Here is a 14,379-nt window from a genome sequence, read left to right on the forward strand (position 1 = left end):
TCACAAAAACACTGAGTCATAGGCCCTCACAGGTGGTGCAAAAGTGGTCAAAAGAGACAGTGAGTCATTGTCCTTGTACAAAGGAAAGCAGGGAGGTGGAGGTAAATCACTCAGGACTTGATGTAATAACAGTTGCACCAACGAGAAAAGAATAAAAACACGAGCAACAAAGCATGAATAGAGGAATGTAGATGATGGTAAGAAAATGAGAGTCAAAATGAAAACAAAGGTAAAAAGATTGCTTGATAGTTGCTATGTACGGTATTAGTTTCAACAAGACCAAGAGTCTGCATGTTAAGTCATGAAATATAATATTTCAGTTTGGACAAAAGTGGTGGATTGACTGACCAACATCCCTAGAGTTACATGGCTAGTTTGGCTTAAAGTCTGTGTAAAGTAAGAATAAATATGTGTTCTGAGTTTGACATACCACAGAAAAGTGTGTTGTTAACCACCCTGCCAAATTTAAATGATTAAAAAATCACCAAATATATGAAATTAGGCTTCAAAGTTGTGTAAGACTCAGCCTCTTTCTCTGCTCCCAAAAGCTGTGGGAGTGCCCACCGAGTCTGCTGAAACCCCGCCCCCTACCAAGTGTCACCTGTCAGTCAAAGTCACCACTTCTACCAGAAACATGGACGCTACGCCTGAGAGCTTTTTGCTGCAAACTCAGCTGCTAGCTCGGTTGCTAGCTCGGCGGCTAACTCGGCTGCTAGCTTGGCAGCTAACTCAGCTAACTGGCTAACTGTAGACTGTAGTAGTAGTAGATTGCGCTGAATGTATTTATACCTCTACAGCAGCAGGTGCTGGTTTCTGCTAATCACGCGGCAGTGATTTTCATCCCGCCCACTAAATCCTGAACACAGAAATCTTGAAACGCAGTTTGTGAAGCCTAGCTCCACAATTCAAATCTAAGTGGTTGAAATGCTTTTTACACCTTTTTTAGAAATATTCATGACCTATTTAATGTGTTTAGAAGAAAAAGTCTGAATTCACTTTACACAGTCTTTAAAGGCTAAAGAATTCATACAACACTTGACACATGAGGATCGCAATTAGTACCCCTTATTTGAAGATCATGACAATATTTTTCTGCTAACTGTTAAGGATTAGCATCGCTGTCATGATTCTGTCCCAGTCCGGCTCTGCACCAGTCCACTTGATCCACTTGGACATTTTGCTTGTTTGTTGAACTGGACTGAGTGGCAGCCGAGGCGGACTTACCATTAGGCAAACACAGGCAATTGCCTTGGGCCCCGAGATTTCCAGGGCCCCATGTGCAGGCTTGATTCAGGAATCCGGTAACAAAACAAACTTGTGAGTGATGAGAGATTTTGAGTTGAGAAAAATTAAGCAGAGTTATCCCAATGGAGCAGAGAAAAGGAGAAGGCGAGAGGAAAGTAAACAGTTTTTTATCAAAACTACAAAAGGTGTCAACCTTTTTCACAGTGATACTGAATCTAGGTACTCGACAAGCCCAGGGTTGGAGTAACGGATTACATGTAACGGCGTTACGTATTTAAAATACAAAATACGTGTAACAATGGAGAAATTAACCCGGCAACTATTAACCTCTTAAACCCGAGAGCCCCGGCCAGCGGGGGCAACAGCGTCCCCATAAATGGAAAAACGTCTCAGGGCAGTTAAACAAGCATGAATATAGTCATATGACACCGTGACTCATGGAATAAACTGTCAAAGAAAAATTCAAACAAACTTCCCATTGTAAATTTACAGTTGTGTCTGGTCGCATAATATTCCCAGTAACAGTTACTCCAATGTCTCTGGATCATTTTGATTCGCTTCAAGCCAGTTTCCATTTATTTACATGGCATGGGGGATGAATTGCAGATAGCCTGCCCCGTCGTCCTCAATCCGAACACACAGTCTTTGTCTCCATCTAGTGGTTGAACTGTGCTATTGTGACAGATTTAGCCAACTGCACTACTTTCTAGAGGGCGTGAATTTTCTGCTGGAGCCGAATTTTTTCTTCATTCATCAATATTTAAGAATAAAAATTTTAATTTTAATTTCCTTAATTTCTGAGCTAAATAAATTGAAGAATGTTGACTCTTGGATGCCATTTTTCTTTAAATAGTATCAGTTTCAGGACAAAACCCACATTTAGTGGTTTTTAGGACTTTTACCCACTCCTTGGTTTGTGGCCCTTTCATCACGAAGATGTGAGTATTAAAGCGGTCGAAATGGTAAACTATATTAAATGCTGATTAATGTTCTTATCAATTACAGTAAAAGCGTTGAGATGGTTCACTTGTTACACAATAATCCTCCACTTTATCTAGCTCAGGAAATAGGAGAATTTTCTCAAATCCACAGTTTTTAGTTGATTCAAAATCTTTGTTTGGTGATAAATATTATTCATTGGACACATTTTAGAACATTTGGGTATGTCATGCACAGAAACCTGGAACAAACCCCACAAACACCAAATATGACCTGATGGTACAAGAGGATAGGAAAGAGGAGGAACAATTAGAAAAGAGACAGGAAAACAGAGAAAGGGAGATGAAGAAAACATCACAAAGAAAAAAGTGAGAGAAAGAAAAAGAGAAAAGGGAGAAGGAGAGAAAGACACAAGATAAATTTGATAAAATGATACTGTTAAAATGTGTTCTCATAATTGACCTTGTTATCTTTTGTGGTGTATTCTTTTTTTAGTAACACAATATACAACAATATCCAGGCTGAACCTACTTGCTGCTGCCCACATTGAAGACCTTGTGTTGAGGTGAGAATAAAACTTTTGTCAGTGCAGTATGAGAATGTGGAGGGCCCCAATGACTGGGTTTGCTTGGGCCCCCAAATGACTAAATACACCCCTGAGTGGCAGTAAGCCCTTAAAGTTAGATTTTGCTGTCACACTAGTATGTTTGACTCTTTGAGGACCCTAAGGTTGTCAGGCTATGTTGGAGTTTGTTTTCAGGTTTCTTGGTTTTCCTTCTGTGTCTCTGTTCTACTTTTCCTCTGCTCACTTTCCTCCTTCCACACCTCCACCAAATCAGCCCTGCTAAGAGTAGCTTTGATTAACAGCTATTATTTACTGTTGGCTCACTTGCTGCTCTCCACTGACAGCAAACTCTTATCATGGTTGTGGGAGAGAGTGCATTACTGTAAATACTCACTAAAGCACTGACTCATAGGCCCTCATAGGTGCAAATGTAGTCTCAAGAGATAGTGAGTGATTGTCTAGATAAAGCTGCAAAGGAAGGAATGTGGATGATGGTAAGAAACGAAAGTTAAAATGAATAACAAGCTCATGTAGAGATGAGTCATTGTCTACATTAAGTATATTAATCATAAAAATCTATTTTAAAAATATCTATCTTGTTTTGTATTAATGAAATATCTATACAGAGAGAAAGATGTATCTTTAGATGTAAACATTTACATGGCTTGTAAATATTCATCCCATTTTCTTTTACATTAAAACAATTGTTTATACATTGCTTTTACACACACATATGTGTACCTACTCACATATTTGCATACATACATACATACACACACACACACACACACACACACACACACACACACACACACACACACAGTGACATATTGATAAATTAGAATAGCCCATTGACAGGATTGCCAGAAAGAGCTGCAAGTGTCAAAGGCTAGCAACAGTCTTGACAATGACTTTGATTGATACATTGCATTGTTTATGGTTTTACTGTATATTGGGTTAGGTAATAATGAGTGGGACAGAACATGATAAAGATCTAGATTTGTGCCTAATACAAGTATAATTCTTTAAAAAATATTTGAATTGTGGTGAAAAAGACATTTTAGACATTTAAGTGTGTTACAGATGGGGCACCCATCCATCTTCAAAACAATTACAGACAAACTGGAATGTCTGGTCACTGTATTTAGATCTTAAAGTCAGGGTTTCAGGTTAGATGGATGGGCATAGAAAGCCGGTGACATTGACATCAGAGTCAACAGTCAGCATCCAATTCCCACTGGCTTCTATTAACCATGGCCTCCATCTTTCTTTTACCTCAACCAAGAAGTTGTTACTGCCTAAAATGAATTAGACCTTAACAATAAACTTGGCAGCTTATACAAATTATTCTGGAAGTTGGAGGATTTGCTGAACCAGCATTTAGCTTTCTTGTTCTTAAATCATGTGTCAAGAACTTGCCTTATTCACCTACTTCCTCATATTAAGGATTTTCTCTTGGGTACGAACACAAATGTAAAAGTGGTGCAGACCTGTAGTACCTGTCACAACCAACCTGTCAACCTCTTCTCCAAAGCAGTAAAACATGAATGGTTGTCTAATGACAGCATGTAAACTATATCATGTGTTTTGGGGGAGCTCACATTTTTCCAGCTCTGAGAGAGGACGGACATCGTATAGGTCAGATATGATAATCAATTAATGACTGCTGACTACCACATAGCAGAGAAATGATTAACGTTGATTCGGTGTACAGACTGAGTGAAGAATTGTAGGCTATACCGTCAGTATTTTAGAGGACCCCCCACAATTTCACTAATTGTTTTTTTAGGGGAGCTCAAGTCTTACTGACGAGAGCCAAGCTGCCTCCTAGATCCCCTGTAATTCACACACTGACTAATGGATTATGCCCCGTTGATTAGGCTATTTGTAAGATATTTTGAGTTGTAATATATAAATTGCAGTTCTGAATTCATAATCATGATGACATTACTCTGTTTGCAAAAGTATTAGGCTACTTTAGTTTTAATGTTAGGCTATTTAACAATGTCGGCAGATATATCTAAATTTTCAATTGAAACTATGATATAATGCAAGCTGACAATATAAATATTAGTGGCTGAAACTACAAAGTGACGTGTCCACTGTTACCTTTCCACAACGCAAACTGACTATTTATTAATTACTTACTAATTTAATTTGAATATTGGTGGTCAAGGTTATGATTTGGCTCCCTGGCTGATGACTCCCCTAGCCAAATGTTTTTTGGCATCTAATTCATGTCAAATAATTTCTTTTTTTTATTTCTGTGATGGTGCTTGCAACAGTCGGGACAGCATTCAGAGTCTGATAGACCTCAGTCTGAGAGCTCTTAAAGCTCTTCTTCTTTGTCTTTGGTGCAGGCGGAATACATCATGTTTACAAAGGTCATTTACAACTTTTCCTGGTGATACAAGTGTTTGGTGAATCCAATGTGACACACTCGTATAGGTCCAACTCACGAAAAAAGTACAACAAATTTAAGATAAGAATATGAAAATGTTCTTGCATCTAGGCCTTTGCCAAGATGCTAAGAGTCAGTTATCTGTGAAATCACTGAAAGGCTTATCTGGATTTAGGCTTGTTACAGAGGAAAACATGAATGTGTGTTCCAGACTCTGTGTTTATGTGTTTTGTCTTGTTTTATGGCGGGTCAGCAGGAACTGGTCAGGTTATGTAACTGTGCATGTCAAGGTGTTTGATTAATCAAAGTCTGTTCAGTATACCAATCTCCTGTCTGTACACAGTCTGCTTCACCATAACCTCACCCTCTTACTCACTCTAACCGCATGCAGGTAAACACAGGCCACACAGTGGAGTTTTCCTTTTCATTCCTGCCTTGTGGTCTACCATCATATACTGTACATCCTGTTTCTTGCACGCTAAACTCTTTCAGTATGACTCTGCACAGAACTTCAAAGAAGGATTATGTAACAAAGTCAGTAATTCAATTATATTGTAGATTGGGTAACTGTTCAGAGTAAATTCAACAGAATTTACTTAAGTCACTTTCACTCCTGTAGTTTCTACAGATGGTCTAAATGCCTTGTAGCCTTTATAGCTTGTATTATAATATAACTAATGCAGTGCCTGTTTTCTGATTGATTGTTCTCTGACAGGCAGCTACTTCAATCCACTGAAGATTTTATACAGTGGATATGAGGTGTGAATGCAACATGAAAGAAACGGACAATCTATTATATAGAGCTGACATAAGTAATATGCTAAGTACTATTAATAGTATTATTAGTATTATTATTTTCGCATGTATCATTCCAAAACCTAGACACATGCATAAAAATATAACAAGCATCCAGTTCATTTAGACAAGAAGACTAGTGCGTAATGTGCATATTATTAGTATTCATATTATATTGTGATTAGCAGACTATGACATGATGACTATGACTGTTTTGACAGAGAGAACAAAGTGTGCAAGTGTCCTGGTTAGGTTTAGGCAACCTTAAAGTTAAGCAGTCTTTGTTGTCATGTTTTTAAAAAAACATCAAAAGTTCAAATGGGATGTATTTGGGCTCTAATCATGGATGTGTTTTGGGCGTAACATGCAGTACATCAACAGTGTGTCTGTCATTGTCATCTCATTCCCTGTAAAAGCCAGGTGTGCTTGTACTGTAGCTCATTGCTTTAATAATGGCAGATTTGCCAAGTAGTAAGAAGGAATATTGTTCAAGAATGAAAGCATTCATTTTCCTCATGTAAAAATTCATCATACAAAGCTGTCAGGACTGTGCGTCTCAATGCTGTCACAGGTGCTGATCCTGGCTGGCAGCAGCGTTTCCTTATGTCCTCATGTATTGATGTAGCAGGAATCTATGTGCTGGGTCTTGATAGACACCTTTAACCTGACGGGTCTGTTTAAATACCTACGTTTACTGCCATAATTCTGATAAATATTATGACGAAACCATTATGACCCATATTTTTGAAAATATGTTTATGTACACAATAATCATTTTTCACAATGTAATCTCTTGCATGTTTATGCGCTGCTGCACGTTCATGTGTGTGTAACAAGCAGAACGTACATGTGCTGTGCATCCGCCTATATAGGAGCATATTGAAATCTTGATAAGGCTCTCTTAAAATAACAGTGAATTACTGCACCATTCACTTCAGACCATTGACTTTTGTTGGTCAACATTAGCTTTCCACTGCGCCTGACCACACCTAATTTTAAGACCAACTCACCCATGGGTGCTCAGAAGGGTGCAAGTGCATTTGCTATTTAAACAACGTGGGTGCTGGATGGGAAAAAGACCACTGCGCAACAGACATTTTACTTTCATTATTTATCAAATTATAATTCTGTAAAAGAATCCTGGAAAATTTTGCCACACAGTGGTCTGGTTAGATTTACTCAGCAGAATGAATAATGCAACAGTGTGCTCAGGTCATTGTTGGTCATACCGATTGTCTGTTACTTATCAGGAATGACTGTTCTTTAAGTGTGATGATGTGTTTACCACTCACAGCACCAGTATTCCTCATTCACACTGTCATCAACAAAAGACAGAACAGAGATACAGTAAGTATGCAGCAGTATGATATCAGTCCTTATCTTTATAAAGCATATGAATCAAGAACTCTTCATCACACTGAAATGTTTTTAGGAAAACTTAAATGTTAAATGTAAGATGACTTTGTGATGTGACTATAATTCAGCAGTGGATGAGTTTTAAACATAGAATTGTATGCACAAACAGTGAACAAATGGTTTAAATTAGATATCACCTGGTTGTTTCTGTACATACATTTATTAATGATGAATGAATGAATGAGAGAATGAGAGGTTCCAGTTTCAGATATTGTTATACTGCTGAAAAATGTCCTTGTGTCCGGTTAGACAGAAAGTGGGACAGAGGAATTCATTTGAATGTCCTTGTGAGTTGCTGCTAGAAGCTTGGCAGCATAGTGAATACTTGCACTACTAGTTGTTGAGCTACAGCAGCTGGAAAGTTAACATGTTTGGACTCTTTGGCTCTCTATTTCATCAAAGGTCAGCACTATCAACATGATTTGCAATTGCTCATTGACACATAAATGAGCTCTACAAATTTCACAAATTGATGTTAATTGTGTGAGATTACTTCACCCCCGATAGCATATCTATTCAAAACATTGATGCTACTGAAGTGAATTGATTCTGGTTTGTGAATGCTTGACCAGGCCGTGACAGGACATGTCAGCACTAGTTACTTTTGACCGCAACATGATCTTTCCCTGACTTTAACCAATTAGTCTTATCATAAAAAACTCATTTATATACCATCATTGGCTGCACAATAACATGTTTTACCTCTGCGTTTGAATATCAAGTACTATTAAGCTCAGTCTACGTTTGTTGTTTGGTTGTCAGGCCCCCTTCAATAGCAAAATAATTTGGACGGAAGTGAAGGATAGTATCAAACAAATGAAGTGGCAAAAGTCTGAACATGGAGATTATGATTCCTGACGGGAACTCACAACACGTCACCAACGCATTCCACCTTATCTACCAGTAAACTCTATTCAATTCTTGTTTTTTTCCAACATACCACTCTCCTAATGAAGTGCAATACTAATATGATAACCTTTCTTGCATTCTGTGGACTCAGGAAGTGTGACTATCGCCACTGCTTGATTCACTTCCTGTTTTCATTTCCATGAGGCATCTGCTGTTGTAAGATGTGACATGACAAAAGCAGAGCTGTTCCAGTTTGTTCCTTCTAGTACACACAATTGCCCTAGAGTTGCACAAACACCTATATGACACTAGCATCTTGCATCTTCCATGCAGATTGATTGAACCCTAGGAGACTCTGCTCCAAAAACTGATGCAGGCAATATTCAACATTTTGTGTCCTGTGAAATAGTTTTTTGTTTTTGTTTTTAGGAACTCATGCAAACCAAACAAATGAGAAAATACCTTGTCTCTTCCTGCTTTTAAAAAAGTCTCAAAGCTTCTCCAATCAGACGTATAGGCAGAAACAGAAATATGCATATAATTATTTTATTATCTGTTACTGCGATGGTTAAGATTCGGTGAGTCACAACAACTACTTGGTCAAGGGTCAATAATTATTCATTAAGGTTACAGACTATTCAAATGTGCATGCTTTGTTGAAGCATTCATCCACTATAAAGTTTTGTGACTGTGACTCCATGACACGCTGTCTGTGCTCTTGCTCCAGACATTTCACACAGCCATTAAAAGGCTCTTGTCTGTTAAATGTAAAGCCACTGTCACATGTAGTAATATATATAATCATCCAAGCAGCCACATTTCACAGACATTTTATTGTACTGGGTTAAAAACTTAAAATATCATGTCTATTATTTGGCAGTAGAATTAGAGTTGAATCGTAACCCATCAATTATGTATTTGTTGTCTGTAAATGAACTGTGTATAACACCGTCACTTATATCTGTGAGATGCAGGAACTGAATTAAAGAGAGAAAGATATTGTTAGGTTACTTGTGGTATTTAAGTTGTATGATTTGAATCACCACGAATGTGATGTATTTATTATGAAATGCTAAAATGATACCAAATGCTTGTATGCTATCCTTAAAAAAACATGTGAAAACTGTGATTAATTACACATTATGCATTACTAATTTAAAAAGTAATTAAATGACTTCACCAATTTCAAAAATGTATATCCATAAAAACAGAGAAACTTGTTCCACAGTTCACATCTTCATCATCAGCCATGAGTACATCTTATACCAGCTCGGAATGAAGCTCATATGCTTGTTGTGGAGTGTGACTAGCGGTGGAGTGAGGCCTTGAAATCAAATCCACCGGGAATTTTTTCACCGGCCCCAGTGTTACGTCCCAACTGGTTTCCAATTTGACTCCAGCTAGTGTTGCGTTTCCGTCAGCAGATTCCTCACAAATTCACAAATATATACAGCATATTACTGGAGATTTTTAAGTAGCAAAAAAGTGCTCACTTTCAGAAAAATATAATATGCAGTCGATGTGAACTGCGACTTGAAAATCGTCTACATTTGTGAGTTGGATTTGACCATATACAGTCTATGGATTTGACCCGTTTTTGCAAACTGTTCATTAATTGGATGAGCCCTTTACTCCGTTTCCCAGCAGGCTGTGCGCCACTCCACATTTTAAGAACAAACAAAGAAAATAATATATTGCAGTCATAATGTTTAAATATAGAACCATGGAAGTTGTAGAATACTGAAATAGGAGTTGATTTAACTTGCAAAATTGGAAGTGATAAGAAAGAACTGGAGTACAAGAGTGGATACGGATACGGACGGAGCCTTCTGTCGTCCGTATTTCTGCCTTTCTTAAATATAGTCTATGATTTCTGCATGGACCAAACGGAGCAGTACCACTGGAAACCGTGGTGGTGGTGGGGGGGTGTTGCTGTCACTACTCAAGAACTACTGCTGCAGATACGTAGCTCTAGTGAGACACGAAGAAGAAATAACAACGTCGGAACTTTTTGAGGAAAGGTTGTGAGAGTTGGTTAGAAACTTTAAACATATCGTTTTTGTCTTTTATGGAAGAGGAACATTATCAATATCTCCTCCACAGTCGCCATGTTTGTTTTTGAGTTTGTTGTTGTCATAAACTTTTGACTCTGTGCTGCCCCCTGGTGGATGTATTGGTTAACATCCATGCCAACGTAGACGCGTAAAGGACGCATGGAAATATGTGAGCTGTGGCTGTAACATCGTTTGAAAAGGACGGATACATTTACGTACGTACGTTGAGCATAAATGGGCCTTAACACTGCGCTAAAGGACTGCTTTACCACTGTCGAGAAAGGGTTAATCTATGAGTGGAAGGAGGAGGAGGAGCCTGAATTGGCTGACAGGATTGAGTTCAGGTGAGAATCCATTTTTACCTAACCTGCCTCACAACACTGAGTTTTTTTGTTAGATGAGTGTTTTGGCTGCATAAATACAAGTAAAAGTAAGTAAAAGTACTCACATTAAATTAACAATTCAATTAGATCCATTCAACTCTTTGCATGTGATCACACACCCATAGTGTTTAATCTTAGCTGCAACAAACCTGTCATTATTTTACATTATTATATTGACATGCATAGACTTGGTGTCTATGCATGTTGTGTTGTCTGGGCAACGTTTTATCCCCATGTTCCTGAAGCCCCCACAGAGAACTGAGTGGGTGGTACATGCCAAATTTCCATTGACAACCTAATATGGTAATATGTTCCAAATCCTAAGGGGTTGTGGGGCTTTTAAGTTGTGTAAACAGACATATTTATAAATGATTATATTTTAGGCAACATTGTCTAAACAAACAGCAAGATGACATGTCCAGTCACAACAGTGTAAAACAAAAGTCTGCATAAATAACTCATGATGTCACTGACTCACTGTTCAGAGCTATTACTCTTTGTCATTTGTGTGTTTCTGTTTGAGCACACACTCACATTTCCAAGTTATTAGTGGGAAGTTTGTAGTATGTGATTCAACAAGGCAATTAAAGGATTACAACACTTAAACAACACAACTGGGAGGCAGAAATATCATTAGAGTTTAAGAACCAAGAAAAAAAAACAGACAGTGTAAATGGGCATATAAATGTTTCTCACAGACACATGTTGTCTTGGTTTAGAGAAAGATAAAAGGCAAAAGACGATGACATCAGGGCAGTCTAGTCCCTAAACATCTCAGTTTATAGCCTGGGGTTGTCATTTGTCTTTGTGTCATAGTAAAACATCAGGTGTGTTGGTTACAGAACAATTATGGGAGCTTTGTTAAGATGGAACTAACCCTATTTTCATCATCTTTAACATTTCATCTTTGATAGTATGGCCAAAGAGGTGGCAGTGTTGCTTCTCTTTTTATTTGATTAATTAATTAAAGAGAATTTCTTCATTAATTACATTGTACAAGGATATTTTTAAGCCTGTCTCTGAGAGTTTGGGTGGGCATGTTACTTGGGGGCGGGGGCTTAGACGCTGTGAGGCAACCCAACAAACACTTCATTTGAAGTATACAGAAAACTCAGACACCACCACAATGGACTAATAAAACTAAAAGTATCTGCATGGAGAGATAGAGTGAGATGAGAGTGAAGAAACGAAACACATCTGTTCAAGTTCAAATTCATGTTTATTGTCATTCCACTCATATATAAAACATATAACACTCATATATGATACACATCTGTTCTGGGTGACCCACCCTAGCTTCACTCCCTTAATGGCTTAGTACTTGAAATGCCTAAACACTCTCAGAATTCCCATCCTCTGTCCTGTGTACCAGATGTTTGGTGAGTAGTGGGATAAGGAATGCTGGTAGCCAAGACCAAATTAGGTGTTTTGATGTGTCACCCCCAAAGCGAGCCTCAAGACAGTGACTTAAAGATGAGGTAATGTTAGAGCCCCACTCAGTAACATGAGCTTCTGAGATTAGTGGTAAAAATGATTCAAATAATAAAAGGGGATCTCCTTGGAAGCAAGGATGTGTGTAAACTTTCAATTTGATCTTGAGGGTGGTACCAGCAAACCTGCCTGTTACGTTCAGTTATTTCTTGATGGTTGAAACAAGCATGGTTACATTGGTCATCAAAAACACTGGCAGCTGTGAATATCCCCTGCAACTCTTATACTTTGACATGGACATGGTGTTGGTCAAGTGGACATTTTGACTTAATTGTGCCATTGAATGAGAGTTCACCAAGAATTTCTAGAGAATAGATGCCAGGACATAGTTATACAAGCAACCCCAATATTTCAGGTCCTCAATATTAAACTAATAAATTAAACATATATGATTATATATGATCCAAAATAAAACTGATCAGATTATGCATAGAGTTTCCCAATAGCTTTTAGGAACCATTATTAGATCTCTTGTCTTAACATCAGTCTTTCATGATAAATGTAATTAGTTACATAACGATGGTTTACATACACAAAAACTAAAGCAGCTGACAAGAAGCGAGATTCTATAGTATGTACTCTGCAGTTATATCAGCATTTTCTAAAAATTGGTTAAAGAAAATAAATAAATAAATAAATAAATGAATATAAACTATCCAATCACAGAAAATATCAAGAAGATTATGAATCTTAACAAACTTTCTATTACAGATTTGAGTACTTTCTGCTTCTCAAGGTCTCACAACACTCTAAGTCACAGTCACAAGTCAATGAATCCTAATGTCTTTGATGACCCATCACCCACTGCCAAACATTTAACTTTTACATAATGACCGGACATGAAAGATGTGTGTGTTCTACTTAATACCAGTACTACCAGTACTACCAGTACTACCAGTACTGCTTTCTGCAAGATAAAGTGAAGCCCTTTGCTTGTCAGAAATGGCAGGTGAATTTAGATAATGGTAATTCTTCAAAAAATATCAAGACTTGCTTCTTTATGTGGTATTTTGTGTCAAATGAGTTTATTTCTTTATTTATTGCAAACAAGAAAGCATATTGGTCAATTTATCTGAAGCTAATATGAAGCTTCAGCCATCTAGATGAGTCAAATCAAGTATTCTGGTTTTCAATGTTACAGTAGTGCTAAAGTTCTTCTTTTTGTTACTATACTTCCACCACAGCTCAACAGGAAACACTAAGAGGGAATTTACTGATAAAAAGACTGTAAATGTGTCAGATATCACTTGATATGACTAACTCACACTGATGAAGACTCATAAGCTTCACTTTGTAATGACTGTGTGGACGCACTGTAGGGGGTGGCTGTGGCTCAGGAGGTAGAGCAGTCGTCCTCCAGTTGGAAGATTGGCGCTTTGATTCCTGGCTCCTACTGTCCACATGTCGATGTGTCTTTGGGCAAGACACTTCACCCCAGATTTCTCCCGTTGCTGTGCCAACAGTGTATGAATGAGAATGAATGGTTAAATTCCTCCTGATGAGCAGGTTGGTACTCTGCTCTGTGTGGTAGCTCCTGCCATCAGTGTATGAATGTGTGTGAATGAGTGAATGAGGTGTAATGTAAGGCGCTTTGAGTGGTCGTAAAGACTAGAAAGGTGCTATACAAGTATAGTCTATTCCATTTACTGTGGATTTTGTCCTCCGTCACTTCCATTGAAAGCTCATTTGAAGGAGATCTGTATGACAGTGAGTATGACTGTCAGTATGAACAAGAGGAATGATTACAGAGAGGAAAACCTCTTTTGTTTTTATTGTTCATATGGACAACTGACTTACACTTAAAACACTTCAAATATTGTGAACTTGTCCTTTGAGCCAAACATTCCAATCTCACAGATCACAAGAGATTTGGCGATATTCATGAGAGAATTAAACACAAAAAAATGCACTCTTTCTTCAGAAGAAACCGATCATGTGATGGTGAAGCTCCTGGCTGTCAGCCAGCTGATTTATCACAGTCAGTGACCCAGAGGGACCCATGAATACTAAACATGACTGCACCTTCTCCTCTGAGGACACTAGCCTTCCTGTACATTCTCATGTGTGTGTGTGTGTGTGTGTGTGTGTGCGTGTGTGCGTGTGTGCGTGTGTGCGTGTGTGCGTGTGTGTTTGGACGAGACAGGGAAAACACTTAAGTGAATTTCCATATGAGCTCTGTTATGCTTTGGGCAAAAAGGACAGACAGAGTAGAGAGTGAGTGGGAGGGAGAATGGATGTGTG

The sequence above is a fragment of the Scomber japonicus genome, chromosome 22 (genome assembly GCF_027409825.1).
Source record: "Scomber japonicus isolate fScoJap1 chromosome 22, fScoJap1.pri, whole genome shotgun sequence".
NCBI classification, from domain to species: domain Eukaryota; kingdom Metazoa; phylum Chordata; class Actinopteri; order Scombriformes; family Scombridae; genus Scomber; species Scomber japonicus.